Below are 25,953 nucleotides of genomic sequence, written 5' to 3'. Positions count from 1 at the left end.
ATAGATGGGGAAACAGTGGAAACAGTGTCAGACTTTATTCTTTTGGGCTCCAAAATCACTGCAGATGGTGATTGCAGCCATGAAATTAAAAGATGCTTACTCCTTGGAAGGAAAGTCATGACCAACCTTGATAGCATATTTAAAAGCAGAGACATTACTTTGCCAGCAAAGGTCCGTCTAGTCAAGGCTATGGTTTTTCCAGTAGTCATGTATGGATGTGAGAGTTGGACAGTGAAGAAAGCTGAGCACCGAAGAATTGATGCTTTTGAACTGTGGTGTTGGAGAAGACTCGAGAGTCCCTTGGACTGCAAGGAGATCCAACCAGTCCATCCTAAAGGAGATCAGTCCTGGGTGTTCATTGGAAGGACTGATGTTGAAGCTGAAAGTCCAATACTTTGGCCATCTCATGCGAAGAGCTGACTCATTGGAAAAGACCCTGATGCTGGGAAGGATTGGGGGCAGGAGGAGAAGGGGATGACAGAGGATGAGATGGTTGGATGGCATCACCGACTTGATGGACTTGGGTTTGGGTGGACTCCGGGAGTTGGTGATGGTCAGGGAGGCCTGGCGTGCTGCGGTTCATGGGGTTGCAAAGAGTCGGACACGACTGAGCAACTGAACTGAACTGGATCCTACAATCCATGAGCTTCTGTTGAAGAACCCATGATTAGACATCATGGGCCTTGAGAGCTGGATCCACGCTCATTCATCCCTCTAGAGCAGAGCTCCAGACACACCGAAGGCTCTTCGTCAGGGTGAACTGAGAGAATGAAAAACCCATCATGGTGCATGGCAATGTCGTGAGCACACCTCTGGCCATCAGTGATGTTAGAGTTGACTGGATAATCACACCACGTTCATAGAGGTTTAGGGAAGGTATGACTACACCCCCTATTTCTATCTGCAGGCCCTTCGTGTGAAGCAAATAGATGAGAACTTGTTGATCTTTTTCCAGAACATCCAAGGGAGGTCCAGAGGCAGTACCCGTCCCTTCAAAGGAGCACATGGCCCATACTGGCCAAATCCAAAGAGAGTCCAAGCCTGTCAATGAACACACAGACTGCCTCCCAGCTGTAAACCCAGTCCCTCCCGCTCTCCTGACCACATGCTTGAGTGCTGGCTGCTCGGCACAGGGAAGCAGCAGCTGGACTGAGATCACCCTGTGCACCCAGGCTTATCAGGATGGACAGCACGACGAAGCCTCTCTTCAGATCCTCTGGACAGCAACCCTCACACGTTCAGCCTGAGTCCTGCCCAAAGCTCAAAGGGAATGTCCTGATAGTGTCTCCGTGTCCCCAGGTAACATGCAATGGCTCAGCGGGTAAAGAATCCACCCGCAATGCAGTAGACACGGGCAATTCAGGTTCGATCCCTGGGTCAGGAAGATCCCCTGGAGGAGGAAAGGGCAACCCACTCCAGTATTCTTGCCTGAAAAATCCCATGGACAGAGGACCCTGGCGGGCTATAGGCCAACGGGTCGCAAAGAGTCAGACACGACTGAGCGACTAAGCACGTCCCCAGGTAAAAAATCTGTTGTATATAGAGTCATCTCCCAAGGCAGCCCACACCCCCAGGTTGCCACAGAGGAGGGATGAGCAGACAGAGAGGAGCGGGCAGTGTCATCCACACTTCAAACCCTTGGGTGGTATCCCTCTGTCCCTGGGGACCTTCACAGGGTCTCCTGCCCTGGCAAGTCTGACCTCTTCTCTGGCCTCAGCTTTTCCTGCTCTGACCTCACCCTGCTCACTGCTTTGGCGGGGCACACTGGCCTGCCTTCCAGGTCCCATTTGCTCCTAACCCCAGGCCTTTATTTTTATTTAATATTTTCTTTTCTTTCTTCCTTTCTTTATTTGGCTGTGCCAAGTCTTAGTCGCTGCATGTAGGATCTAGTTCCCTGACCAGGGATCGAACCCAGGCATCCGGCATTGAGAGCCCAGAGGCTTAGCCCCTGGACCACCAGGAAAGTACCCCCCCTTCACACCTGCCTCAGGCCTTTAGACACACCATTCCTTCTCCCTTTCCTTCCACCGCTGCTCAGATTTAGGCTCATCTGGGAGGTTCTCCCTGACTCTCACAGGTGAGGACGGGTCCCCCTATAAGAACCTCTCACACCTCACTTTTCCTTCAGGGCTCTTACCACAGTTTGAGGACAAACCGATTTGTGGGATTTGATTAGCAACGGAATCCCCCACTCTGAGCGCCAAGAAGATAAGAAGACTGCCTCTTCAGCCTGTGAACACATCTCCGGCATCCAGGGCCATGCTGGGGTGCTTGATTATTTGGGGGATGAACGCATCCCTGCAGCAGCCTTTCCCACATGGCATTACCTCCAAACCAGTTGGTGTAAAGTGACAGGCCTGGTCTCCCAGGCTCCTGCCATCCCTTGTGGGGAGGAGGGGGTCACTGGGCCACTCCCTTACCCCACCGCCAGCCCCTCCTCTCTGAGCTTCCCCCTCTCTCAAAACACAGTGGGCCAAGGTGGGTCACAGCCTCCTGCCCTAGCTCCACTCCAGAATCTAAGTTATCTCTGAGCCTGAGAGGTATTCCCACCCCAGGCCCCTCTGCCACTCCTGCCTCCCAGCCTTGGACTGACTGGGCACCAGGGAAATCTTGGGACCCAAGGTCCAGCTGAATGATGCAGGCTTAGAAGCCCTGGTCGTGGGCACCTGGATGGGCACAGGACCCAGGGGGCTGCAACCAGGAAAGCTGGCCTCGAAGTCTCTCTCCCTCCCTCAGACCCATTCCTAATCTGTCTGCAGCCTGGAAATGCAGCCAGACCTGGCTCCGTCATTCTGCCTGGTGAGCAGTCGGCGCCAGCCAGAGGGCGGGACCGGTGCTCTCACGCCCTGGCTTGCAGGCTGACCAGTGGCCTCAAAACTGTCCAAGAGCAGGTCAAGACACTGCTGTCACACCACTCTCTCCTGGTCCATGGGAGTCGGGGTTACTTTACATGAAGTGAGACCTGTTTGTTAGCAACTTTGCATGTCAATCTGCAGGAGCTAGGGAACAGCTGGCTCTCACAATCACACAAGGATGGGAATATCAGTATCTTCCAAAGCCTGGGGAAGTCAAGAAACTCATCCTCGGACACAGAGGGATTTGGTAGCCAGACCTTGTCTAAAGAGTGATAAGAGCTGATAATAATATACCACTTACAATATGTTAACTAATGTAACCTCCACAGTAGCCCTAAGAGGCAGGGTATGTGTCAGTGCTGAACTTGACACCCAGGGCCTGGCTCCAGAGCTACAATTTCTAACCACTAGACCACACTGCCTGGCATTATTATAGAATAACACTGCAAAAAGAAACTCTAACCCAACTGAAAAACTGAATTCAGTTTCACATTAGCAGATACAAACTGCTATATATAAAATAGATAAACAACAAGGCCGGACTTTATAGCACAGGGAACTACACTCAATATCTTATAATTAACTATCACAGAAAAATAAACAAACAAACTGGATTTCCAAGTCAAAAACTTTACCCAAGAGCTTACTGCATGTAAAACACCAACTGCTGAAGACTCAGACAGCCCTGCCCTCCAGGCACTTTAAACCTACTGTAAGTAGCTCCTCACATGGCTCTGTTCACCTTCAAAAAAGAGGGATTGAGCATTGCCTTGCTGTCTCCTCTGTAGCTCACAGGAGAGGGGAGATACGGGCATCCCTGTGGTGGTGAACTATGGGCCATAAATTTGGTTTGGAAATGGTTTGCTTTGGGCCAACAGAGATGCCATGGTAGCTGTGCCAGAGACCTGCTTCACAACTCGGGGAACACTGCCTAGAGATGGACAGGTTAAAGGCAGCTTCAGAATAAGCTCTACCTGCCCTCCCCTCTCCCCGAGATCCTTCCTGGCTTCAGAGGTCCATCTGAAATGACTGGCCCCCAAGGCCAAGTGAAAAAGTAACAGAACAGCCCAGGACCATTGCTAAAGACCATCTTCAATCATTTATGGTGTCTCATCTTTATCTATTTTAGGAACTGTGGGTGTTTATGATTGCTTTCCCCAAAAAAGATGAGTTCTATAAAATGGAGGTTTTTTGTTTTTTTTTTTTATTCAGGTATAGTTGATTTACAATATTGAATAAGTTTCTGGTAGAAAATACAGTGATACACAATTTTTAAAGATTATACTCTATTTATAGTTTCATAAAATATTATCTGTATTCTTTGTGTTGTATAATATACCCTTTTAGCTCATTTAATTTATACATAGCTGTTTTTAACCTCTTAACTTTTTACCTCTATTTCATCCCTCTTCTCTCCTCTCTCCCCACTGGTAACCACTAGTTTGTTCTCTATTATCTGTGAGCCTGTTTCTTTTTTGTTATATAAGTGATGTCATACAATAATTCGTCTTTCTCTACCTGAGTTATTTCACTAAGCATGATACACTCCAGATCCATCCATGTTGTTGCAAGTGGCAACATTTCATTCTGTTTCATGGTTGAGTAGTATTGCATTGTGTGTGTGTGTGTGTGTGTCTGTCTGTCTGTCTGTCTGTCTGTGTCATCTTCTTTGTCCACTCATCCACTGATGGACACAAGTTGCTTCCGTATCTTGGAATAATAGAATGACTAGGCCCTAATAGAATCAGCCAAACCTCCAGGGACCCTAGGACACTGCTTGTTCGGCCATCCACTGATCTACTTTTATACTTAATGACCAAGCTCTATGATGCGTCCTGCCCTGCAAGGTATGGAAAGCAGAACACAACCAGCATAGTCCTGTCCTCAATGAGCTTGCACTCTAGGGTATCGAGAACAAGCAACCTGACATTGACCATGTTAACAAGGGAATAGGATGCAACAGAATGAAGAGAAGATTTCATCCTTGGGACTCTGTAATGCCACAAAGCCGCAGAGTCCAATAACGCTTTCTGCAATGATAGACACGTTCTATATCTGTGCCATCTAGTTTATGGAAGCCACAAGCCACGTTTGGCTGTGAAGCACTAAAACATATCTATTGCAACTGAGGAACTAAATCTTTGGTTGCATTTAATTTTGGTTAACTTTGAATAACTATATGTGGCTAGTGGTTGCCAGATTCAAGAGCACAGCTATTGCAGGGGATAGGGGATGGGGGCGCGATGGCTCACCCTTGCTGGAGTTTCTCCTAGTTGAGCCAAGCTACAACAGATTAGACCAAGAAGCAGATTCTGAGATAATTTCTGTATTTGGAAACTGGACATGAAATCATGAATTTATTATTTATAGATTTCAACAACAGAACATCCCAGCAGTTCAACACAGTCCACCTGAAATCACAAAGGCAGATTTTAACTCTCTTCTTTAGGAAACAGGAGGGACAGGCTGGAAGTCCTCAGCACCGCCCATGACTGGGTCATTTCTCCCAGCACACAGACAAAACTCAGAGTCTGAGTCACCCTTCTGGGACTGAACTCCTGGGCCAGAGAAGTCCGCTGTGGGCTCAAGAGCAACCAGAGTTGGTGGAAATTTTTGGAGTTAAGGGAAGGCAAGCTGTCTCCCCAAAGAAGCAAACAATTTCCCTCTGAGGAAGAAGTAGCATTTTCATAAAAATCCTCACAACCCTTCCTTCTTCCTCACCAGAAGACAACAAAAACAAAATAATTATGTTAAGTATGATTGTGTAATATGGGAGTCAAACAAAAGGGGCCAGGACTATTGTACATTTGCAAATGGCTCCTATTCCCTCCCTCTCTCCTTGGGGAGTGAGCAGTTCCAAAGCAAACACGCAGAATTTTCGTGTTCTGTTCACATTTGTAAAGTAGGACAAGCACTTGAAATACCTTTAAACAACCCATCCTTTCTATTGGAAAATTAAGCTACCAATGGGGACTATCTTCACCAGAGAAGAGACGTGGGCAAATGAAATCAGTGTTAGATAACAGTCCCTTCTCTCTGAAATGTGTACATGCTGATCCTTGCTCTCAGTTTCCAGCAGAGTACAGTGTAAACCCTGCCACAGATTTTGCTCAGGGAGACCATTCCACTATCACAAACTGTGCTGGGTTTGACAGACTGTCAAGTTTCCATGACAACAGAGGGAACAACAGAGGCAGCCTAAGTTTCCATTAGGGAGGAGATGTTCGATTCTTTATAGTAGGGAGTTGGTTTCACAGTGCTACCTGTACCATGCTGATTTCACCAGCATCTACAGTTCTAAAACGGCATTTTGCTAGTAACATGCCTATTTCTATAGTTTCCTCAAGTGTAGAAGAGGGGGACAGGAACTATACTATACAACCAGAGCAATGGTTTGGAAGTGTGAGATCCACAACTTGGAAAAGCAAGCAGCATTCCTTTTATGATGCTATTGTTTAGTCTCTACGTTGTGTCCAACTTTTTTAGACCCCATGGACTATAGCCCACCAGGCTCCTCCATCCATGTGATTTCCAAGGCAAGAATACTGGAGTGGGTTGCCATTTCCTTCTCCATGGGGTCTTCTGCACCCAGGGATTGCACCCATGTCTCCTGCATTGTAGGCAAACTATTTACTGCTGAGCCACCAGGGAAGCTCCTCTTTATGATATCAGACTCAAAAATCACAGGCCAAACTCAAATAATTTGAGTTTTTTTTTAATAAATTCATTTGTAACACAGCTTCAGCTACTCACTATTAACTTTTTTGTTTCACTTATAGATTACTACAAAACAAACCATCCCCAGACTTAGTGGCTCCAAATTATTCACCATGTCTCTCAAGTCTGTGGGTTGGCTGGGCTCAGCTGGATGGTTCTTCTGCTCCACATGGTTTCGGTTCAGATAACGCACAGGGTTCATTCAGCTGGGAGCTTGGCTGGGGCTGAAACACCCACTGTGACTTCACACAATGGTGCCTAGTTGGAGTGGCTGAAGGGGCAGAGGGCTTGGTTTGGTCTCCCTCTCCAGAAGACTTTCTTCTTTTATCCACGTTGACTTCTTTCAATCCTTAATCTCTTGTCTAGGTGTCTAACTTTCTGTCACCAGACTTTTTCGCCATTCAAGCTCCAGTTCCACACTAACTGAAGTTACCACTCTAAGAAGCAAATTCTTTCATGTTTTAAACACTACTGTTAACTTCCTCAGACCTCCTGCTGCACTGTCTTCATACATCTATCAAACCTTCCACATACTTCATTAACATTTATGTATGTGCATGTCTAGAAAAGGCTGTGTTTTATTCTTCTTTATACACACAGGGCCTAAGTCAGAGACTGATACAATGCAGTTGTTTAACACATGTTTGAAGAATGGATGAGTGAATATCAAACCTTACCTAAAAGATATCCTGAAGCAGCTCCTTTTTCTATCACTTACTGTAAAAAGAGATATTCTTTGTCAAACCACCACCAAATGCTTAATACTCTCAAATGCATAGAGTAATGGAAGTTGTTTTTTTCATTTTTTTTTTTGTTTGTTTTAAGAAACATCTATTAGATAAAGAAAGCCATACATTAACCACAGGACTTTCTCCTTGAATTAAGGAGGAAAAAAAATCCTGAGCCATTGAAAAGAATGCAGCTGAGTGGCTGAGACAGTGTCCGTGGAATTCATTCCCAGTGAAACTGGAGTTAGCCTGAGAATCCTCCTCACAAAGCTTGGAAGTCATTCCACCCCCCAGATAAGTCACATCGCCAACAAGACAGGCAGTAATCCAAGATGCCCAAGGTTGCTAAGCCTGAAATGTGTATGTTAATTTAACATAATCCTGACAATTTAACAGCCAATGTGATTAGCACTCTGGTTTTTCTGGCAGCTACGATATGCATGTACTTGAGTAAAAACAAAAGCCAGATTCATTTATAAATCATATTTTTGACACTCTGAATTTACTTTTTTTTTCCATAGAATCAACATTGTAAATAATGGTGAGTGTCCCAGCCCAGTCTGCTAATGTCAAATTGGAAGGAGGAGAAGGAGAAGGAGCCTTCCGCACGTGCCTGATGAGTAGGTAACAGGCACAGTCAAGACTTCCAGTGCCAGGCCCCCCAGCTGGGTAGAAATCCCTGGCCCTTCACACTGTTCCTTCCTGCCTCAGGACTTGGCATGTGTGGGCCCTTTTCCCTGGACTGTGTTTCCACCTCATAAACTCCTATTCATCCATCCAATCTCAGTGCAAATGCAATTTCCTCAGGGCATTTGACTTCTCTGTTAGGTCAGGACCCTATGATAAGCCTCCACACACCCTCTACTGTCCACTGTGGCCTGTGTCATGATTGAAATTAAATGACCAACTACTTAATTATACATTTCTTGCCCCCTCCTCCCCACTAAGCCACTGCTTCCTGCAGGCAGGAACCATGATCTGCTGGGTGTCACCTTGCTGGATCCCCAATGCCTGGCAGGGGCCTTGCCCAAAGTGGGTGTGCAATAAATATCTACTGATTGAATGAATGAAGAGGAAACTGAGGCTCAGCCAAGTTATGCTAGTAAGTGGCAGAATACATCTATAAGTTTGACTCAGTGGCCTAGATTCTCTCTATGACACCACATTGCCTCCTTCAAGGCAGGATGGCAAGGGCTGAGCCCTGGAGGCTGGCTGGGGAGGTGGGCAGGGGTGGAATGGATGGGACAAAGGGAGCTCTGCTGTTAGCTCTGGTATCAACGGCAGGGGTCTTGGCGGTAGCCCCTCTGGTGGACAGGAGAGGAAACTGGCTCTGCAAGCAAAGGGAGCTTTCCTAAGGGAGGAAATTTTTTCCTCCTTATGTTTGTAAGTCCAAGTCCAGCTCAAGGTTTTAGTACTCAGGCACTAAAAAGCGTTTCTGGGAGATAAATCTACTACTGAAAGAGGGGAAAAGGCCACTCGTGGAGCCAGTAAGTCAAGAACCACATTCCAGGACGTCCGGCTGCAGCTCGGCCCTGTCCCAAGCTGGCCCTGTCTGCCTGCTGTCGCTGGCTTCACCATCTGCAGAACCGGATTTCAGCCTTGTTCTCCGGGGCGGGGGCCGCGGCCTTGGGAAGGAGGAGGAGCCGTTTCACACGAAGACGTCCCTCACCCACCCACTATCTAATCCATCATCTGCCCTGAAAATCCACATCCCCACTTTTGCCCGCACTCTCACCCTTCCCTGACCTCGCAGCCCCCGCATTTACACAGGTGCACAGGAGGGCCTCACTCAGGGCATCTCAGAGCAGTCCCAGAGATGGAGGAGGGGAGATAAGGGAGGTCAAAGGGGGTGGGGGCTGCAGCGTGGCGGTGTCTGCTCTTCTTCTCCACACCTCCCCGGCAGGGCCTGACAACAGCACGCCCGATTAAAGGGCTTTTCACGCTGCTGAGGGAAAGCAGACGGCCCCCTCCAGCTGTTTGGCAGCTGGAACCACTTGTGTTGTTTTAGCCAGGAGAGGCCTGACCCTCGTCACCCCAGCCCCACCCCCTCCCCAAGGGAGGAATTCCGCGGTCACCCTGGCCTGTCCACCCAGCTTCCCTCCTCCACTGTGTCCCCCACAGCTATGGAGATGATCAAGCAGGACCCAGAGGACAAGGTTGTCTTACACCAGGTGCTATTGTTGGGGAAGGGTGGGGAGGTGGTCAGTGGGTTCAACAAAGCAGCTGAGACCCTGGGTGGAAAGAGGCACTAACAAGGTTGCAAAGGTAAACCCTCTAACTCAGACCCCGTCCACACCCCCAAGCCATGCCCCATGCCAGCCTATTAGAACGGTGAGCATGGATCAAGTGTGGGTTAGGGCCCAGGCCATCAGATTTCTAAAATATGAAGCATTCTTGTAAGTGACAGGGCCAGACTCAAAAAGCTACATACTGTCTGATTCCATTTATGTGACATTCTGGAAAAGGCAAAACTATACGAATAGAAATCAGATATGTGATTGCTGGGAACTGGAGGTAGGGGGAGAAAGGGGGAAGTGGTGATATGCTCTATCTTGATTATGGTGGTGCTGATACAACTACATAAACTTGTTTAAAAAAATCAAAGTGTACACCTAAAAAGGAGGAAGTGTACTGGATGTAAATCATAGCTCAATAAACAAAAAAAAAAAGAGAGAGAGAGAAAAGCACAAAACTAAAAAAACAAACAAACAGCATCAGACCTCCCATAGGCACACAAAGAGGTTTCTGGAGATTTTTCTGCCCACTCCCTTCAGCGACCAAGCATCATGCAAGGTGTGTTGGGGGTTATGAAAATAAACAGGAACCAAGGCCCTGCCCCCAAAAGTTGATCCAGTTGCCAAGATGGACATGTGTACAGCTAACTTCATCGGGACAACATTTTCCAAATCAGCAACCAGGAGGCAAAGCCTGAGTCACAGACACACAAAAGGAGAGGATATTTGGAAATGGGGTGCCTGGAAATCCAAGATGTGAGATGCCTAACTCTGAGAGAGAGAAGACAGGAGGGGAAGGAAAAGGAGGCATTCACTCAGCAAAGAATAACTGAGCGCCCATGCTGAGTGTTGGGGGGCAGAGCAGACAGAGCGAGAGACTCACGCAGACTACAAGGAAGCAGGAGGATTTCTCAGAAAAGGGGCTGAAACCGGGGGGCAAAGGATTCCCACAAGCAGGAAGGCACCCTGAGCAACAGCAACAGGTACACAGAAGTAAAGAACCAAATTCAAAACATAGTTTTAAAATGACCATTTACAGAAGATACAAAGCTTTAGGGCTAGGGTGGGGGTGAGATCATGGAGGGTCTTGAAACTCCCATTTGTCTTTTTTTTTTTCCCTTGAAGAATTGGAAGCCAGTGAAGAAAGTAAAAGACAAGATCAGAAGATCAGAGGTGTGCTTTAGAAATCTCTGGCAGGGATCTGCAAGACGGCAGAAACACTGATTTGAAAGTTCCTATAGCTGAACAGAAGAACAAGAGGAATCGCGAAAAGAGGGGGCATACGTGGGCCAAGGAAGTGGCTGAGTGAGGCAACCGGATGAGGTAAAAGCACCAAGAATCAAGTACCTGTAGGACAGCTGCCCAGAGGAGATGGTCTGTGTTCTCCATCACAGCCCCTCGGGATTTCCGCAAGGCTAGGAGGGGAAAGGGGGTGTGCCACAAGCATGCATGTCAGCAAGGAAGAAAAGACACAGAGGACAGGTAGGGATGAAAATATTTCTTTGAATGAGTGGAACCCTTTAGCTTAAAATCTGTTTAGGTTTTAGCCCTACAGGGTGTCAAGCCTTCTGATCAGAGACACAGAGCATTTATTTTTGTTTCCTGCTTGCAACACCCCAGTCACTAAATCCCAGCCAATGGAATTGAGGGCATAGAGAAAGTCACCCGTCCACCCCCCATGCCCCATCCCTCAAAGTCTGCCACCAGCATAAATAAAAAACTCCTCTCTCTCCAAATCAAATAAACAGTACACTCTCCAGAACCCAGATTTTTTTTTTTTTTTCAGTTCTCTCAGTCCATTAGCACTGGGAAAAAAAATAAAGGTTAAGTCAATGGTATTAACAAGCGACAACAAATTGGTCTTGTATTCAAGATGCATCCAGGAGATGGTGATTTACAAGAGAGAATTCAGAGGTGGGATTCAAAGCCCAGAGGACCGTGAAGGTATTCTTAAGGATCTGTTTTGTTCTAGGTACCCCACCTTGCATCCCAAAGACACACACGTCTGGCAGTCAGGGTTTGCTAAATTTGCTCTATCTGGCAAGAGCAATTTATTTCACCAAGGCTAGTGGCTTCTTACAAGGTTACCCTTGGATGCTCCCACAGGCTGTGCCCATGGACATGCTCCAAGTCTTCAGTGGGTTTTTCTAAGAATGCAACTATCTCCTACAACACTGAGCATCCTGGCTAGTGGCAACATGGCCCAGACACGACTCCTGCACATCCTGGCCCTGCCCACCAACCTCTGCCCCACCCTCACTAGCAGCATTTTACTGATAACGTGACATTTGTTTATAACCAGGGGAATGAGGGAGGATATTGGTCAGGCTTGGGGGTAATGACTATTGTGGGAGAAGACTGGGATTGGTCCTGATCCAGCCAGGTGCTGGGCAGTAATTGAGCCCCTCTGGCTGGAAGGATGAAGTCGCAAAACAGAACTTTTTTCACAGGAGGATGAGTGAGATTATGGGGAAAGTAGGAGGTGCAGAGGTTCAAGACCACTTTGAGAGATTCTGGGTGTACATAGAGCTATTTCAGGGTCTAGGTGACCAAGAGACACAGAAGCGAGGCAGGTCCTTACCCCTCCCACCACCACCCCACCCCCAGCTGCCTGAAACCCAGCCTTGCTCTGGCAACTAAACCAACAGCTTTGGCAACAGCTGGAAACAGTTCCATTGGCTCAGGCTCAGGTGTTCTCTTGATGCATACTGCCAGCAATGAGGTTCCTTTTAGGCAAAGGGGGAAATTATGACTAGTTTGTGGAAATATGTGAAGCACCCCAAAGTAGAGACTGAGAGGAATTGGTGTTTGAGCAGATGAGGATCTTGTTTCCTTTGTAATTTGGGAGTAAAGGTTGATGTGGCGCCATTTTGTCATCAACAGACAGAAGAGACTTGGAAATACCAGTTCTAAGAGCGACGCTAGTGGGAATGCAGGTCCACTCAGCAGGCTGCAGGAGTCAGACAAGCACCAGAACTTAGGGAGATTTTGCAAAGACCAATTAAACAACCAGAAATCCATTTTCCAAAGCAGCAACACTGGATACAGTTGTCAGGCTCCCAGGCTAGTCAACAAAATGCCTCACTAACTTGTTACGTGGCTAAAATAAAACTACTAACTCACAGCCCAGAACAGCAAGGTAGGAGTTGGATAGTCCCCCACAGGGTTGGTCATCTGTTTGTGAGCTTAGGCCTGAGTGTGTCCACTGTACAGACGCACACACATGTGTGCGCACACACTCACACACTTGCCAAGAGCCCTGAGCAAGTACTCTTTTGTAGGGCACAATCACCACCTCTGGTTCAACAGTGCAGGGTTAAGAACATTGGGTGGGGGAAGCTGCTAGCTAAGTTACTTGCTAAAACAATGACTCTGGAAGTCTTCATTTTCTTCTCCTTGTGAATTTGCTCTGCATCGTCAGCTGTAAGTCCTTTAACACCACAAAATGTTCCTTAAAGGAGGGGAATGGACACCCTGTTTAGTGAACCCCACGGCACCCGCAGAGGTCATGATCAGACACTCCTGCCCCCCCCAACAATGGGGCAGTTGTGCATCCTGCCCCCACCCCTCACACCGACCCCAAAGCCCACTTTGGCACTGAACCCCTTAACCTGAAAAACAGACTCTGGTCTTGGCCAAGTGTCCCTCCTTGCCTTGCTAGAGGGCCACCACCTCACCATCCACCTCTTGGAATTATTGGTGCTGTTGCTGCTGTTGGTGTTCTGCCGTTAGAAGATATTTGTCCACTCATCCATTTTGCAGTGAGCCCTCTAGGCTTTTCCTCTTACTGCTCCCCTTATCATCACAGAAGGGCCTCAAACAGCCTCACCCCAGCCCACCCAAGATAAAAGACTTCCACACAAAGTCTAAACACAGTGAGAAGTATTACAGGCAGGCGTATTACACCCTCCCGGCCCCTGGGAATTACTGCATGGCTCCATGATAACTAAACGGAGAAACGGGTGTACTTTCAATGTCACGGAATTATCACGGAGGAAAATGTCATTTTAATGCCCATTTCGGTCGGACCAGATCCTACAGCATATACACACAGGCTCATCTTCATCTCTACTTACAGAGTGGAGCAATTTATCCTGACAAGGAAGATAACAGAGGGGGAAAAAAACACTTTATCCACAACACTTGAGGAAATCCACTCCCTTACAGCGCTAAGCCCTAGGGATGAGAGCTGAACAAGCAGAGACTAAAACATACAGAAGAGGAAATCCCAGTCTTGCTATGTCATCAAATTATGTGGGAGCCCTGTGTGTTTCCTTTTTACTGCTATTTCCACTGTCATCTTGAGATCCTGGTGCAGCGTGCCGAGCTCCAGATCACCAAACACACAAGCATAGTCACACACACCCAAGGCCTTCAAAGTCACTTACAGACAAAAGAGAAGAAAGAACGGAGCCCACATGGGACGGCCATGCGCCACATAAAACCTGATGCTGTCACATTGTCTCCAGGCTGAGAGTCCCTGCCGCGTAGCTCAGACAAGGATTAATTACTGCTGTCCAGAGCCCAAGCTCACATCTTACTTCGCACAAGTGTGAGGCTGTTCTGGGCAGAGGAGAAATCCTGTTGACCCAAACTGGGGCCAAAGAAAAGTAAATACAACCATGTCAGGTTCTACAGACAGGAAAGGAAGATGACTGGAAATCCGGAGCAAGCTCACTCCTGAGAGAGAGAAAGAATGGTTCTTCCAATTCCTTCAGATCCCAGGCACAGAGAAAGCCTTTCTTTTAAGGATTAAAAACTTGTAATTGACTTTTGAGGACCTTTTTCTTTCAGTCCAGACATTTCTGGAGTTCAGATCTCCCTCAAATGCTGGATGAGTGACCTGACTGAAAGGAACATCTACCTCTGCACTTAGCAGATCCCATCTGGGCAGCCCATCTTGTGGAAACGAGGTGGCAAGGGGCAGGCCAGAGCCACTCAGCAGAGCCTGCAGGGCACACTGGGCAAGCCTGCACAATCCCAGGGAATGGGACTGCTCGGGTTTTGTGCTTCGAGCAACATGCCCCCAGACATCACTCGAAAGACTGTTAATCCAGGCTCAAAGGGGGTCTCAGGGCCAAGGAAACGCTCACAATATAGAGTAAATAAAAGCAAAGCAGAATATCATATGTGTGTGTGTGTAGAGAGATAGAGATAGGTAATACTAAAGAGAGACAAATGTGTGTGTTTAGACACACATATATACATGCATACACACACACATATATATATGTATACATGTTTACTTAAGGATATCTTCTTTCCACTCCAGAGAGGGAGAGAGAGACCAAGAGGACAAAAGATAGAAGGAAATACACCAACACGTTAACACTGGCTCTCTCCAAATGGTAGGAATATAGATGGGTTTGTTTGGTGTTTTCCTTTATGTTGTTGTTCAGTTGCCAACTCTTGGCAACCCCATGGACTGCAGCACGATGCCAGGCCTCCCTGTCCCCTACTTTGCCCAAGTTCATGTCCATTAACTTGGTGATGCCATCCAACTACCTCATCCTCTGTCTCCCTCTTCTCCTTCTAACCTCAATCTTTCCCAGAAACAGGGTCTTTTCCAATGAGTCAGCTGCTTTCCTTTAGACTCTTCTTTATTTCCCAAGGTTCCTACAATAAGCTTGTTTCAAGGGAGTTTGAAAGTGAAGCACACACAAAAACTCCATTGACCCAGGCCTGCCTGTTTCAGCAAAATTGCCACCAAAACGGAGGCCAGGGACTGGGAGAAGCTTGCCTCCCTGGAAGTGGGAGGGGAGGGTGCCTTCCTCTGGGCTTCTTTATCTCCTGGCGTCTGATCAGGTGTCCTGTTCTTCATCACACACAGCTCTTGTAAAGAAGACACAGAAAGACTTGGCCTCCTTTCCACGGGCTGTCACGCTGGGCCCAGATGGTGCCTCCACCCAGGCAACAGCCTGGTCACCACGTCATCTCCTGCTCCAGTTCAGGTGGCCCAGTGAGGCCGTCTCAACCTTGCCGACTGAAGGAACTCTGACTCTCATCTTCCAGTCCAAAGCCACGCATGACAGGGTTTTGCCAGTGCATTCAGCAGCCTTCCAAAGGGCGCTCATGTGGCCTGCATCAGCCATCACACTGCAAGGTGATGATAGGTGCTGAGTATGCTGTCTTCTGGGGCCGGGTGGGGTGGGGGTGGGGGCAGGGGGAGGATGGAGGAGAAGTGTAAGTCTATGGCTAAAAATGAGGCCATGGGGAACAAGCAGCTCAACTTCAGGTATGAGAGGGAAATGGGCTTCCCCGGTGGCTCAGCAAAAAAAAAAAAAAATCCTCCTGCAACACAGGAGCCGCAGGAGATGTGGGTTTGATCCCTAGGTGGGGAACATTCCCTGGAGGAAGGTATGGCAACTCACTCCAGTATTCTTGCCTGGAGAATCCCATGGACAGAGGAGCCTGGTGAGCTACAGTTCATAGGGTTGCACAGAGTTGGACACGACTGAACGACTTAGCACGCACGCACACATGGGAGGGAAACAGAGGGTCATCTGTCCTCCCATTCCTGCAAAATGCCTTTAGAACAAAATTGTCCCTGCATTTCCTTCCTTGCAAAATGAATCAAAACTTGAAAGTAGTTTTGTATCCTGCCACATTCATTCATGGGATAAACATTTACTAACCTTTCTATGGACCAGGTGTGGTGCTGGGCAGTGGGTACAGTGAGGGACACAGTGACATGGTTCCTGCCCTCAAGGGCTGTGCTGAGTCTCTGCAATCCTCCTGTGCATATTTCACATACAGATAATGTCCTTCTAGGTCCTAGGTCGCTCCAAGCTCTACAGAGTCAGGATCCAGGCACTGACTTCAGAGCAGGGATAAGTCAAAGCAGGACAAGCCACCTACAAGTAACAAACTCCTTGGGGAAGGTTCTTGGTCTAAAGCATAACAGCTGGCACCCCCAGTAGCCAATGCCATTTCATGAGCTGATCCAGAAAAGCAAACCCACCCTAAAGAGAACCTGAAAACCTGCTGTTAGAGGGATTCATGATGCCTCCAGACCAAGTCCTGATGTTGCTCAGGCTCAGACTGTGTCAAGATCCAGGAGAGACTGCCTCCCAGCTTGATCTCCAAAAAGATAGGACTATGGGTAACATGGGCTTCCCTGGTGGCTCAGACTGTAAAGAATCTGCCTGCAATGCAGGATACCTGGGCTCAGCCCCTGGGTTGGGAAGATCCCCTGGAGGAGGGCATGACAACCCACTCCAGTGTTCTTGCCTGGAGAATCCCCACGGACAGAGAAGCCTGGTGAGCTACAGTCCATGGGGTCGCAAAGAGTCAGACATGACTGAGTGACTCAGCACAGCAAGGGTAACATGCTAGAGCACTTGACCTTGTGCAGAAAATGTCCTCCTAGGGAAAGGAGAAAAAGACAGCTTCCACAACTGCCCCTTTTTACCTCAACAGAGTATGTCCTCCCAAGTCCTGATGTATTTTAAAGCATTTTGAAGATGCTTAAAGTAGAAGCATCTTTGCTTTAAATAGATTCTCCACACCAGATCTAAATCTGTTGGGGTCCACCAGAAAACAGCCTTGAAACACTATATTTTAGTGCAGAAGTTCCAAGAAAGAAGACTATATTTATCTAACCTAGGCTATAAAGTGCCTAATTGCACAGCTAAAATTTAAAAGCACTCTGAGAGAAAGTTGGAGGGGAAAGGGTCATAATAGAAATAAATTTGGGAGAAAGAGGCAAGGGGTTCTCATTGGAGGGCTTCTACGTGCAAGGCACAAAGCAGCCATCTTGCATAAATTATTTTCAGTGACCCTGACAATCTAAGAGGTAATACTCTGTGTCCCACGTTGCATATGAGAAAACTGAGGCTCAGGGAAATTAAGCAGCTGCCCAAGGTCACACAGTCAGAATCCAAAACCTGAGCTATGACTCCATAACATCATAGCTAGCAAGGATCAGAGAACCATTTTACCCACAAGAGTTACCTGATCTAGCCTTGGTCTACAAAAAGGCTCAGCAATCTGGAAAAATGCTATCTGACATGGATATGTCCTCACACATAACTACTGAGTCAAGAAAACGTCATCTTCTAATAGTCTGCCACCACAGTCTCACCGCCTCCCACCCACCCCCTTAAAAAAGGACAGGACAGGAGGGCAGTAAGGAAGAGTAGCACCAAACAAAGACTCTGGGTGCTTAACGGGCCTCAGCACCTGGTCCCCGTCAACACTTTTCCCAGGACCCCACACTTCCCACCCCTGTGGTCCAGCTCAACCCCATCTTCCCAGCTACCTGCACCCTGGATTGGGGGTGCTCTGTCTTTCTCAGGGAACTGCTCTCTGACATGAGTGAAAATAAGAGGGGTTAAAGTTCAGAGTCAATGCCATTCTATTTCTGATGAGAGGAAAGGGGACTGTCCTTATTTCTGAGCTGGGGGGACGATAGATGACAAACTCACTCAGTTCTCCAACTGCCAGGCAGCTACGACATTAGTAATGGGAACCAGGTCTGAGCCTTTCACAGGACACAGCAAAGAAAATGCTATTTGGAAAGTGCTCTGTACTCGGCAGAAAATGCAGGTGTTAACAGCACAGATTTTGAGTAGACAGACCTGGGATCCAGTCCCTGAACTTCAAACCTTGGTCAAGATACTCTATGAGTCTCGGTTTCCTCATCTATGGAGATAGGAAATGGAGCAGTTCTACTATCAAAAGTTGATCTGAGGATCAAAGATTAGGTTGTTACTTTACAAGTTCTTGATAAGTCTAAGCTATTACTATATTAATACTCCTATTATTAACTAAGTCAAGGTTGTTCAAACTACATTCTGAGTTCCACATGTTCTCACTGAAAATCTTTGGGGATTGGTTGGCAAAGTTTAACTTTGGATATTTTGTGAAATTGCCCATTTTCTTTGTATTTTCCATTTGTGTGAGTGCATTTCTTTCTAATTTCATAGTACAGTGATTTTTAGCCATATCATCCAGAACCATGGCAAAACGAAGTGGAAAATATTTAAGTTCTAAAAAGTTACAAATTAAAGAATAGTACAACTGTTACTAACTGTAATCAAAATGTCTTTATGGAGAGTGCAACGATGAGTTTTTTTCAATGGGAGAATAATGTTACTACAAACCCACAATTGCCATCTGACTCCACAAAAAGTAAATATTACTCCTCTAAACACTGTTTTAGACCTCATTTTTTCCAATAAGGGTCACTGGCTTGAAGTAAAAGATTAAAATAAAAACAAAAACATTCGGGTTGCAACAAAACTGTGCCCTTTTTTGCTTGAGCAAAGAGTACAGTTTTGTTGCAAATTGAATGTCAGAGAAGCATATCACTTTTAAAGTTTTGCTTTGCACATAATAGGTGTGTCCCCCTGCACACACTAAAATACGGTTTGATTTCATGTAAGAGTACCATGTGTTCAAGAAGTCTCAGAGCGGCTGTCCTAGGTGGGTCTTGTCTCGTATAGTTCATCTCAGAATTGCTCAGAACTCCTCGTGGGGTGACAGAAGGAGAACCAGTATCCCCATCTCCCCAGATCTTTCAGCCCTGCCTGACAGAGCATATTTGCCCCTCTCTACATCCCTTCCATCCCAGCTCCTGTGATCACCAGGAGACCATCGACATGGCCGTGCCAGCCAGCATCTCTCTTCTTCAGGCTCAGGATTCCCAAAGCAGAAGGATCAGTCCCCTGACCTACAAAACTGCCCTTGAGTGAACAGTGGAGCAGAGACCCACTGAATGCAACTCATCTGGCCGTGGTGAGCAGGGAAAGAGGTCTGCACCCATGTGAACAACGCTACATCTGTAGCCCAAATGGGTACCAAAAGGCCCCTCTGGCTCTCACTGCCCCTTTCCTCCTGACTCCTTTGTTTTTCACATCTCCTGCTCCCTTCCCTCAGTGCCACCCACCCCACCCCTGGGGAGATGGGGGTAAACAGGGGACAACAGGCAGCAGTCTGAAATACACTCCAGAAAGCACCCCAAATAGCAGAAGAAGGTTACCCCTGGGGCGTGGCCTATTCTAGCCAGGCAGGCATGCATTCTACTGCAAAATACATGTTTCCTAAAAAATCAGTGTCCCACCTCCCCCTCAGATGGGTCCTTTGAGAAACTGTGACTGTGGAGGACTAAACCCATGGTTCCACACATCTCTAGAAAGCCAAAGCCCCCTCCCATTTCCCTGGTGGCCAAGTTGAGTTGGGGGAAGGTGGGGACAGACTCTGGCACCTTCCAACAACTGCACACCTGGCTGCTGGCTGATGGACCGCTCTGGTCTCAGGGGACAGGATGGCATAAGCCACTGCTTGGTTGGGGATGCCCAAAACAAAGAATGGCTCCAAAGCTTAAGCCCTGGCAAGGTTTTGTATACCCCTGCCTCCATCCTCTCCCCCTGCCTGCCTCCTGCTTCCCTTCTCTTCCCACCCCTTGAATCCGATTCAGTTACGTCCAGACCAAGGCTGGGTGACAAGGCAGAAAAGCCAAGAAAGCCCTGAACTAATGATAAGAATCAGAAATGGAGAGGCAGAGAGGCTCTGTAAACGGAAGTTACAACCAGACGTGGCACTTTTTTTTTTCCTTCCTCCCCTTATTCTGCTGCCAACACGGCCCCCACAACCCTGACAACAATTCTCAGGAGAATCTTCCCTGATTTTTCATAGATGTTACAAGAACTAGTACTGCTACAGCCTTCCCAGTCATCCTTTTGAAACATATAAGACATCTAACTGCTCTCTAGAAATTCCTCCTTAAGGCTCATCTAAATCCCTCACACTGGGACTTTCCTGGTGTCCAGAGGTTAAGAATCTGCCTACCAATACATGGACGTGGGTTCAATCCCTGGTCAGGGAACTAGGATCCCACGCGCCATGGGACAATGAAACCCATGCCCCATAACTGCTGAGAAGGGTGCTCTGAAGCCCATGCTCCACAACAAGAGAAGCCACCACAATGAGAAGCCTGTGCAGGGCAAAGAGAGAGCAGCCCCCACCCTCGGCAACTAGAGAAAGGTCCATGTAGCAACAAAGACCTAGCACAACCATAAATAAATAAATTTTTTAATTACAAAAATAAATAAATCCCTTACACTGCAACTGATTTCCTATTGGTTCATCTGATTAAGCTGATTTCCTATTGATTCATCCGACAACTATTTCTTGAGTATCCCCTTAGAGACCTGAATGCTCAGCCGCTCAGTCGTGTCTGACTCTGCAATTCCATGGACTGGAGCCCGCCAGGCTCCTCTGTCCATGGGATTCTCCGGGCAAGAATACTGGAGTGTGTTGCCAGGCCCTCCTGCAGGGGATCTTTGCAACCCAGGGATCGAACCTGCATCTCTTACGTCTTCTGCATTGCCAGGAGGGTTCTTTACCACTAGAGCCACCCAGGAAGCCCCTGTTAGAGGCCTGACCCAGGGCCAACCCCCAGGCTACAAAAGAACCTGATCTGGCTCCTTCCTTCCAGAAGCCAATGCTCTGGTTGCAGGGAAGAGATGGACAAGCAGGAAGGCACCAGACCTCACCCGCCTCCCTAGCTGTCACGAGCAGCGAAGGCAAGTGAGCTACAGGGTGTCTAGAAGGATGAGTTGAAGCAATCGAGGGGACCGCACAGCAGGCAGAGGACATGGGCACCCCTTTGAAGGGTAGATGCAACTTCTGCTCATGGCTGAGAGGAGGAAGGGAGGGAGGCTTTGGCAAAATGACCGCACATGTGCAAGGGACAGAGGCGAGACCAAACTGCCTGCAGCAGAATGTCTATGTCAGCACCGGGCGGGTCCCTCAGTCCTTCAGGCCAGAGGCAACCCTGGGAGGCTTGGGCAGGAAAGTCACTTCATAAAACTGGCATTTTCAGCTAGTTATTCTGGCCACCGTGGGTAGAAGAGACGGAAGGGGAGAGAGAATAAATGCAAAATGGACAGTTAAGAGGCACTGGCAGAAATCCAGACCCGAGGTGTTGACAGGGATCTGGGCTACCCAGTGGCAGTGCGGATGGAAAGAAAGAATCAGCTCAGGAGACGGTTTAGGGGAAGATTCTGGAAACGGCTGTCACCATCTTCTGCATCCAGCCCACTTCAGTAAATGAGATATAACTGGGTCACCTCCTGCCTTCCCCGCTCCAGGCCAAGCACTGCTTCAGGCACTGAGGGACGCGTGTCCTTGTCAGGAGCAAGCTTCACACGTGCCCTCTCGCCAGGCTCCTCTGGTGCCAGGTCCTCCCTGGAGAGCGAACTTTCCCGAAGCCCAGCCCTGGAGCCTAGCAACTTCAACCACTAACTCAGTCTATAGTGTCCTGGGGGACCCTCCTCAGACCTCAGGCCCTCCAAACTCCAGCCCAGGGACCCAGCTGCTGGCTCCCACCCAGGAGTGTTTGGAAGTGGCTGGGTGGTGTTACTCTGCACCCTGTCAGCCGCCAAAGGGAAAAAGACACCCTCCTGGAAGCTGCGATTTGGTTCAGGAATTAATGCCTCGCAAAAGAGGACTTGGTATCCCCTGACTCTTGCCCCATACAAGGCACACATACATCTACCCTCAGAAATGTCTCTGGCACAAGGCCAGTGCCACATGCCCTTCTTGAGTGAGGTGGGCCTCATGGGATCCACTGCAGACATGCAGAGGTGGGAAGGGCTCGTCAGGGGTGTCAGTCTCCAGGGACAGGGGGCGGTAGGAAGGCAAAGGATGGAACAGAGCCAGGACGATCCAGAAGCGAGAGCAACAGAAGCACGTGTGGATACTGCAGCCCAGTCGTCTCTGAGGTGGATTTGGGGGTTGGGCTCCCCTCAGGAGCTGTGATATTCTCTGGATGCGCTCCCACCCAACCCTGACACGGACCCTTGTTGAGTTCCACACCAGACCCTGGTCAAACCTCCAGAAAAGAGACGGTGCCCAACTGGGTCCAGATGCCACAAAGAGGTATTCTTGTAAGAAAGCTTCTTTCCTCCTTCACCCACCTGATGCCCCTGGGCCTTCCCCCTTCTGTGTCCACACTGAGAAGCCCCATGGCGTCTAGCCAAACTCTCAATTAGCATTACTGAGAAGTCCCACCTGTGTTTAATCCAGACCCAAGAAGCTCTTTATCAGCTTGTACTTTCCCCTGGAGATCATGTCTCTCGCCTCTCCTTCTCTGGGAGTTCAGATTCCTAAAAGAAGCCTCCAAGATTCAGTACCCTAAGCTCCAGACTTAGCTCCCAAATGGCTCCCAGAACCTTCTTTAACGTTCTCTGGAACACTCACCCCAATGTCCCAGAAGGCACTCAGTTTCCCAGGCATTGCTGTGGCCTGTGCAGCACATTTAAGAACGTAAACTTTAGAATCAAGGCAGAGCAGAACTTCAAAATCTGAGTCTAGCACTTACTTGCTGTGTGACCCTGGGACAGTCATTTAACCTCTCTGAGCCTCAGCTGCTTCATCTGTAAAATAAGAATAATGCCCACTTCATGGATCTGTCACGAGGACCAGAGAAATGATGCATATTAATGTGCTCAGCCCACGCCTGGCACACTGTAGACACTTGATAAATGGTAGCTATGCTTATTGGGACCACTCACTGCTCTCAAACCGAGATAGGGCAGGCGAGTGGGGTGGCTCCAGCCAGTTTCTTCTTCCTCTGCTGAGGGTCAGAGGTTCCAGGGACCTCAAAGATGGCAAACGTTTGTCCCCAGATGGTCCCTTCCTATGACTTTTGGGAGCCTGTCTCTCCTGAAGAGGCTCCTATTTCTCGAAGGGGTCTTCCCAAGAGATCCAGACACTTCGGAGAGCTGCCGCTTCAGGGCATAGAGACTTGCAGAGGGCGGTTCCCTGTCCAGAAACACTTCTGTCCTTGTCAAACATCCCGGCGCTCACACCATCTACCACTTGGGGGTTCAAGAGCTCTGCTTCCTGACTCACTCTTGGAGAATTTATGATAAAGGTAGAAAATAAGAATAAACGCAAGTCTAGGAAGCATATACATATGTGGTTTAACTATCTGGGCTCTGAAGACACATAATATAATATTAGTAACCCTACCCAGATGGACATATTAACTGGGCAAAATGAATTAATCTAGATTTTCCTACCAAGTGGTTATGTGAGGCATGTTCTTATTTCCCTTGCTCTCTGAAGGAAAGGTCCAGGAAGCAGAAAAGGGGCCACCAGAAAGCACCCCAAAGTAGGGCTCACAGGAAACCCAAGACCCCGCCCGAGTACATACACCAAGGATTAGGAGGACCCAGAGCTGGAGCTGCCCTGGAATCTATAAATCCAGCTACAAAGCCGCCCGGGCTGGGCCGAGCCCTGACCCCGGCTGGCTCCGACTCTGGCCTCAAGCACACGGAGCCTGCATAAACAAACAGGGGATCACACTCACCAGGGCCAGGAGGAGACTGCAGTCTTGCTTTCTGAAAAAGCTACAGTTGGCCAAGAAAAATCATCTCTGATACAGACAAGGAAAATCTCAAAAAAGGGTCAGAGCTGTCCCTAGGCACGATGGCGCCGAGGAAGCCGGCCTGCTTCCTGGAGGAGGAGGCTGATTCACGATCAGCCCAACCTCCTGCCTCTCAAGCTGGGTGCCAGACGCAGACGTTCACACACACACACACACACACACACACACACCTCTTCTTCCCTGGGTCTCAGGTCTGAAGCCTCCTGAACTTACTCAAGGCGTCTGCTGTTCTGAAGAGAACAGCAGAAAACCCACTGCACGGAGGCCAGCAGCCGTCCACAACCTCATTGCCCCGTCCCCACTCACCCTCTCTTCCCCAAACTGACTCTGCTTCTGCTTAATCCCCTTCTTGTTTTGTCAAGGGCTCTCTGTTAACCTCGTGTTACAGGACAGGAGGGAACTCTGCTCCACACACCCTGGTCCAGGTGGCTTGGAGGCCCAGCTGAGCAGTTCTGCCGCGTGCTTGGCTCAGCTGTCAGCAGGACAAGAGGACCAAGCCCTTTCAGCCTCCATCCAGAAAACCAGAGCAATGGCTGGAGAAGTGGCCTCGCCCCAAACAGTCCTGCACTCCCTCTGAGCCTCACTGGCATGAGGAAGAGCTTTGCCCTGACCACCTGACTGAGTCCAGCTCCTTATCCTGCCGGCCCCCTCACATTCTCACATAATCGCAGGGCCCTTCCCGTCTGGTGTTTGTCAGGCCCAGCAGACGCATGGCAAAGGCTCAGATGTCAGTGACCTCCAAGACCAAACCCAAGGCCTGGACTCTCCTTGGAAGTATAATACCGAAGCAATTGGAAGTCAGCCAGTACTTGACAGCACGTTCTGCCCATATTATCTCAACTGGTCATGAGAAATAGAGCTCTGGTCTGTGGCCTTGGGCAGGGAGTTTAACTTATCTTTGCCTCAGTTTCCACATCTGCAAAATGAGCATGATCACAGAACCACCACATCAGGGTATTGGAGGTCAAGTGAAGTGCCGGCGAAGACCTGTAAAGAATATAGCATCATGCCTGGTTCCAGGCAGTTCTCAGTAAATGTTGGTCATTGTTCTTGTCACCATCACAACCACACTCAGGCTCTCATAGCAGCCTGGCAGAGATTAACTGAGGCTCAGTGGTAAAGAATCTGCTTGCCAATGCAGGAGACATAGGAGAGGTGGGTTGGGAAGATCCCCTGAAGAAGGAAATGGCAGCCCACTCCAGTATTCTTGCCTGGAAAACCCCATGGACAGAGGAACCTGGTGGGCTACAGTCCGTGAGGTCACAAAGAGTCAGACACAATTGGGCATGCACACGGAGAGGTCAAGCAACTTCTTCAAAGTCACTAGGGAAAGAAGGGCTAAAACACATTTTTCAATGAGGTCTTCTTCCTCCAATGTATTTTCTGCCATCCAAGCATGCTTATTTGATGCCTATGCACTATTCTGCTCAAGGAGCTACAATAGTGAGCAAGGCAAACATGGTCCCCGACTATGCCCCCTAGAGGAACAAAACTTGTGAAGACCGCAAGCTGGTTTGAAAGCCATGTGACAGGCTGGATCAGAGGTGCTGGTTGTGAGACAGAGCAGGGCTCAGCTGCCTCAAAAGAAAAAGTCATTTGTCCTCAGCAGAGCCCCTGGGACTAGAAGTGATGAGTGGGAGATACAGCAAGAAAAGGGCTCCAAATCTCCCCAGCATCCACTGCCTGGCCCCCAGAACCCTATCTTTTTCCACTTCCTCTTCCCCATGCTCCCAGAGAAATCAGGACCTTTCCTGCACCATGACCTGACCCAGAGCTTGGAGCAGGGAGGACAGCTGAGGCCTCCCTGGCCCCCTGGCACAAAATCAAACATTGAAGTCCAACCTAGTCTTCAGGGGAGTGATTGGTCCTAGTTCCGAGCCTTCTCCTCCTAGAACTTCTCCTCAGAGGACAACTTCTCCATTCAGAGGCCTGGCTGGCTTAGCTTCCTTACTGCCTAAGACTCTGCCATCAGAAAAGTCCAGTTTCTTGCCCTTGAAACAAAGTTGTTATTTGGAGAATGT

At 48.5% G+C, this 25,953-nt stretch overlaps 1 protein-coding gene across 5 annotated transcripts in view; it reads right to left on the bottom strand.

The window, feature by feature from the left end:
- Positions 1-25,953, bottom strand: part of SMOC1 (SPARC related modular calcium binding 1) — a 145,576-nt gene that overhangs the window by 80,631 nt on the left and 38,992 nt on the right. Inside the window, exons 1-2 of one of the 5 annotated variants that reach the window (XM_081508817.1) lie at positions 24,825-25,164; positions 22,862-22,916 (exon numbers count right to left, since the gene is read on the bottom strand). The exons of the other annotated variants lie outside the window; for them this stretch is intronic. The gene's annotated coding sequence lies outside the window, so the exon portion shown is untranslated. Of the gene's footprint in view, positions 1-22,861; positions 22,917-24,824; positions 25,165-25,953 lie in introns of those variants that run through there. 5 annotated transcript variants of the gene reach the window in all.

Source organism: Giraffa tippelskirchi, chromosome 7 (assembly GCF_054371585.1).
Source record: "Giraffa tippelskirchi isolate mGirTip1 chromosome 7, T2T-mGirTip1v1.2.pri, whole genome shotgun sequence".
NCBI lineage: Eukaryota > Metazoa > Chordata > Mammalia > Artiodactyla > Giraffidae > Giraffa > Giraffa tippelskirchi.
This window is presented reverse-complemented; position numbering and strand designations above follow the sequence as displayed.